The sequence below is a fragment of the Vigna unguiculata genome, unplaced genomic scaffold (assembly GCF_037176805.1).
Source record: "Vigna unguiculata cultivar grain cowpea cultivar isolate G323 ecotype 2 unplaced genomic scaffold, ASM3717680v1 ptg000385l, whole genome shotgun sequence".
Taxonomy (NCBI): domain Eukaryota; kingdom Viridiplantae; phylum Streptophyta; class Magnoliopsida; order Fabales; family Fabaceae; genus Vigna; species Vigna unguiculata.
The window spans coordinates 33,606-39,567 of NW_028197020.1; the positions used below are offsets into that span (position 1 = coordinate 33,606).

General features: G+C 28.8%; 1 non-coding gene across 1 annotated transcript; it reads right to left on the reverse strand.

Moving 5' to 3' along the window:
- Positions 1 to 882: 882 nt before the first annotated feature.
- TRNAR-UCU (transfer RNA arginine (anticodon UCU)) lies at positions 883 to 954 on the reverse strand. Its single transcript has one exon. It is a non-coding gene; the product is annotated as a tRNA-Arg (tRNA).
- Between the last annotated feature and the right edge of the window lie 5,008 nt (positions 955 to 5,962).

The following is a 5,962-nucleotide window of genomic DNA, read 5'->3' on the forward strand; positions in this document are numbered from 1 at the left end:
GCAAATGTCTCTTCTATTACGAAGACCACCAGGTCGCGAAGCTTATCCAGGGGATGTTTTTTATTTACATTCGCGTCTTTTGGAAAGAGCCGCTAAATTAAGTTCTCAGTTAGGCGAAGGAAGTATGACTGCTTTACCAATAGTTGAAACTCAATCGGGAGATGTTTCAGCTTATATTCCTACGAATGTAATTTCCATTACAGATGGCCAAATATTCTTATCGGCCGATCTATTCAATGCTGGAATAAGACCCGCTATTAATGTTGGTATTTCAGTTTCCAGAGTTGGATCGGCGGCTCAAATCAAAGCCATGAAACAAGTAGCTGGTAAATTAAAATTGGAATTAGCACAATTCGCAGAATTAGAAGCTTTTGCACAATTCGCTTCTGATCTAGATAAAGCTACTCAAAATCAATTAGCAAGAGGTCAACGATTGCGCGAGTTGCTTAAACAATCCCAATCAGCTCCTCTTACTGTGGAAGAACAGATAGTAACTATTTATACCGGAACGAATGGTTATCTTGATTCATTAGAAATTGGACAGGTAAGGAAATTTCTTGTTGAGTTACGTGCTTACTTAAAGACGAATAAACCTCAATTCAAAGAAATCATATCTTCTACCAAGACATTCACTGGGGAAGCAGAAGCCCTTTTAAAGGACGCTATTAAAGAACAGATGGAACTCTTTTTATTCCAGGAACAAGTAGAAAAAAATTGATGAATCATTAAATAATTTTGTAATTCAATTTTCCAATTTTTATAATTAGTATCTTTTAATATGTTTTTATTTCATTTGAATATTATATATAATGAATTCGAATCAAAATGTAATAAATCAAAAAAAATAGAAGGACAAGGTTGAAATTAGATATGCAAACAACTTGCGTCCAATAGGATTTGAACCTATACCTAAGGTTTAGAAGACCTCTGTCCTATCCATTAGACAATGGACGCTTCTATTTTATATTTGATTCTTTAACCTTTTTAACTAAACCTTATTAAAAAGATTAAAGAATCAAACAAATATAAAGAATTCTAGAAATTATAAAAATAAAATAAATCAAATATTTAGAATAAAAGAAAAAAAAAATAAAAAAGAAAAATCAATTGAATATAATTGAATATATATAACTAAAACTAAATTAAGAAATGAAAATGAAGAATTGACAAATTCTTTAAGAATTCTAGATTCATTCTCGAAGAAAAAAGATAGATTTAAATAGAATAAAATAGAAGCGGGTAGCGGGAATCGAACCCGCATCGTTAGCTTGGAAGGCTAAGGGTTATAGTCGACGTTGATTCATCATTTTGATTTAACGTCTCTAATTCAAAACTGAACGTGAAACTTTTGTTTCATTCGGCTCCTTTACGGAATGAAGAGATGGACAATAAAAAAAATTGACCCATAACATCTATGTCAGCCTTTTTGTATGAATAGGTTTCAAATATCTTGCTTTTTAGATGATCCCTCTAGAAGAGCAATATTCTAACAATCTATGTTTTTTTTCTAGTTACTTCGTTCTCTATTTCTATTTCAGAAAATCTTTAGGAAAAGAAGAAAATTTCCGTCGAGCTAAAAAAATGTCGATGTCTCTAGTAAACTAAAAGAATCGTTTAATAGCTATTTTGCTTCAATTTTTACTATGCAAAAAAATGGAAGATTTAGTTACGATTAGAAAGAAACTTTGTATATTTCTCTCCATAGATCCTTTAGTAATACTCAAAAAATTCGGATTATAGATCCAATTCCAAAAACTTATGTTTCATAATTTTAAAACTCAATTTGTCAAATTCGATTTGATTCTTCTTGTATACAAATTACAATAATGTATATTATACCGCAAATAATTCATCGAGGGGTATAAAGGAGTCCCTTTAAGTAAAAAATAAAGTTTTTGATCGGCATATGAATCAAATGGGGGATCCCTTAACTTTTGGGGGGTCCTTGAAACGAATCGCACTTTTACCACTAAACTATACCCGCTACAATATCATTATTGTATCTTTTGTTGAACAAAGCAATCAGACAAAATAAAGAAATGGGAGGCATAATATTCTAATAAGTCGAGTATTGACATGTTTCATTAGAGAATCTTCTAATGAAATTTGAAAAACGGGATAATTTTCATTTTTTTATTTTGCTGAAGGTTATATATATATACAATTTACGTTACCAGAAAAAAGAGAGGGAGTAAGAAAAGAGAACATTTTTATATTATCTTATTTTGGTTTTATCTCATAGGAATCTATCCGTATCTCTTATTTTTTTTTTAATTACAAATATTTTTACAAATATTTTTTTTTCGAATAAAATATATTCAAATAAAGAATTTTTCTTCAATATTCATGGGAATAAAAGAAAAAGAGCCCGACTAGGTACTGGCCGGGCTCATTGGCTGTATAAAAAGAAAAAAAGAAAACTAAAATATATAGAATAATAAAAAAAAGATAGATAAGATAAAAAAGAATAAAAAAAAAGCAAGTCTCTTTTTTTTTTAAGCTCCCTTTTTGTTCTTCTTGTTTATGTGATATAACATAAACAAAGTAATTCTTTTTTTTTTCAATTGGGGAGAGATGGCTGAGTGGACTATAGCGTCGGATTGCTAATCCGTTGTACAAATTCTTGTACCGAGGGTTCGAATCCCTCTCTTTCCGTTGATAATTTGGTATTTTTTTTTGAACTTGTTTTTTTTATTTACTAGTTAAAGATGTTAAAATAGAGAAAATCCTAAAAATATTTCAAAATTCCGCACAAGCAAGAAAACACAGAATCCACTTTTTTCTTATTCTATTCTTCACGTCCTGGATTACGTCCTGGATCGTTAGATAGGAATCCGAAGATGAAAAGAGAAACGAAAAAGATCACTACCGTATAAACAAAAAGTTTTAGAGTAAGCATTATGAAATCTCCAAGATAATTAAAAAACGACAAAGAAAGAGAATAGATTCTCTTATATTACAACATATTTTGTTTCTTTTAATACTAAGATACTAAGTTTCTAAAAAATGAAGTTTTTTTAGGATATGAGGAGATATATATATATGAGTTTCGAAAATGAATTGATAGTAAGAGTAGATTATTTTATTACAAATTATCAATAATTCTTTTGACCAAAAATCCTTTTTTTCTGTAATCTAGGTATTCGATTGGTGAGGGGTTCCAATCGAATAATCGGATTAGGTTTTTTCAATTCAAAAAACGTAAATGATGAGAAGGTCCCTTTTTTTCCTATATATTGAAAAATTTCAATATTGGAATCCAGAAGTCACACTGTAAGACTTATCTGATCTTATAAATTGTTAAAATGTTCGAGTTTTAGTTTTCTGAAAAATTCTGAATTTTTTTACGACATTATTCAAATTAAAAATATCATCGAAAACTTACAGCAGCTTGCCAAACAAAAGCTAAAAGAAAAAATAGTACGGGTATTACTGGCATAATATCCACAATTGGATTCAAGAAAGCGTAGGCTTCGGGCAATTTCTCCAAAAAAAAACTACTGGAATAAAGGACGGAGTGAATACAAATACAGATCCAACTAAAGATATTAAGCATAACAAACATTTTGTTCTTTAAAAAAAATAAAAGTTATTTTTGTTTTTTTTTTTTCATTCTAATTTTCAATTTTATTGCATTATATACATAATACAATAAAAAGGAAAATAAAGAGTTATGAATAAAAGTAAAAAAATGAATCAAATAAGATAAGAATCTCGAGAATCCTTCTTTTATTTGAACTTTTCCAGTTTCAAAATATTTTTTATTCTGAAATCAAAAAAATTGAAGAAATCATACTTCCTTCTATATAATATCTTAATTGAATTGTATGTAATGATCAATCAATTTAGTTTTATCCTATCTATCTATATCCATTTATAGATATAGATAGATATGTAGATACGCATATAAAATACTAGTCGCAAAATTTTTTTTTTATAGAAATTTTTGAACTGGAATTGACGAACAACCAATATCAATAATAGTCTTTATTAATGTAAAATGGAAAATGGGGCGTGGCCAAGCGGTAAGGCAACGGGTTTTGGTCCCGCTATTCGGAGGTTCGAATCCTTCCGTCCCAGAGCATATCTATTTAGGATGTATATCATATTTGAATACAGATTGTATCGCATAATTAAAAGGGACCCTCCTTTTTTTGAAAAAAAAAATTATCATTTTTCTACTTTACAAATTATAAAAATAGAATAGAGTAGAAAATATATTGCTAGAATATCAAGTTCATTTTCATTTATGTCTTTACTTTTAAAAAGGTTTTCATTATATATAAGAAAAACCGAAACGTAAAAAAAAGGATAGATTCTTATGTAGCGAATGAATCAATCACTATTCACGATTCGATAATTACATACTGGATCTAAGCTAAGGGAATGTTAGAGTAAAACTTCGTTTGAAACGATGTGGTAAAAAGCAACGTGCGGCTTGAAAGACATGATTAAATTAGGGGTGGATTTTGATATCCGCCATTTTTTCTAGTATTTTACAAACGAACATGATCTTGACTTGACATCATTTGTTCTGTTCCACTAGACCCCTTTTTTTGTTTTTGGGACAGGAAAGGGATTAATGATGTAAATAGTACATGATGGAACTCGAATTTATTCATTTCTCGGGAGCAAGTATCTAAAATTTAATAAATTCTAAAAAGTTAATAAGTCTGTTTATTTTATAAAAATAGAAAGGATCTTATTTCAGCCAGGTTCAAAAAAAATGGTTGAAATTTGTAAAATTGCTTTTTTATCAAAAAGTTTATCCGCAGGAATTAACTTTTTTTATGATTCTTTCAGAGAAAAACAGGTATGTTGCTCCCATTTTTTTAAAAAATTGAAGATTCCCGGAGTAATGTCTAAACCCAAAGATTCAAAGAAAAGCTAAAAAATCAGGGAATTAAGGAAATACCATTTTCAAATTGTATCATCAATTCTATTATCAAAAATTTTAGAAAAAAGAAATGAATGATAAAGAAACGAAATACGGGCAAGAAAGAGGAGTAGAGACCACTCAATAAATGAAATAGCTGCTGCTTGGTTTTCTTTTTAGTTTTTTGAGAATTTTTCAAATTGAGTGTTATGGAGGTACAAATAGGAAGAGTTTTTTTTTTTCAGAAAGAAAATACGAAAGAAAAATACTTCAGTCATTGTTTAATTGATTTGATGATTTTATTGCTCTATTTTACATCATAATTTTCGAAATACATAGAATTTTTGATATTCTCGAGCCGTACGGGGATAAAAATTTCCTGTACGTTTGGAGGGGGGGTATCTATATCTATCCCAAAGAGCTGTTTATCGAATTGTTGCTAAGGGATGTTCGACCCCAAAGAGAGGGAAGATATCTTCAGAAAGTGGATCCTATAAAGAATTAAACCTATTTCAATATTCCTGTTATTCTTTCATTTCCTTGACAAGGGGCGCTTAACCTACAGGAACTGTTCAGCATATTTCAAAAAAGGCAGGTGTTTTTATAGAACTTAGCTCGAATCAACAAACGAAATTCAATTAATGAAATCAAAAAGGGGGTGTAGATTATTTGTATATAGATTTACAAAACTCCCCGCTCTCTTGTTATATTCATACTTCATTTTTTTATTTCTTGTTGTTTATATAGAATCATAGAATGCAATTTTATATAGTCAGACAATTCATGAAATTTTCATAAATCTTCAAAAAAAATGAAAAATTGTATAGAGATAAAAGAGAGAATATAGGAAAAAAAAGAGTAACTAAATATAGTAATTGGACTTTTAAATAGATTCCCCCCTATGAGGTGATTTTTTTATTTCATATTTCTTCTTATTTTATTGTTATTTCTTTTTAATATTGACTCGCTCTTTATTTTTTTCAGTTATTAATTCTAGTTATTTGATTTATATACTTTTTTTTGATAGTAAATAAATGAGATAGAATATTCAAAATGGAATATTTCTATTATTTGATTTTTCATCCA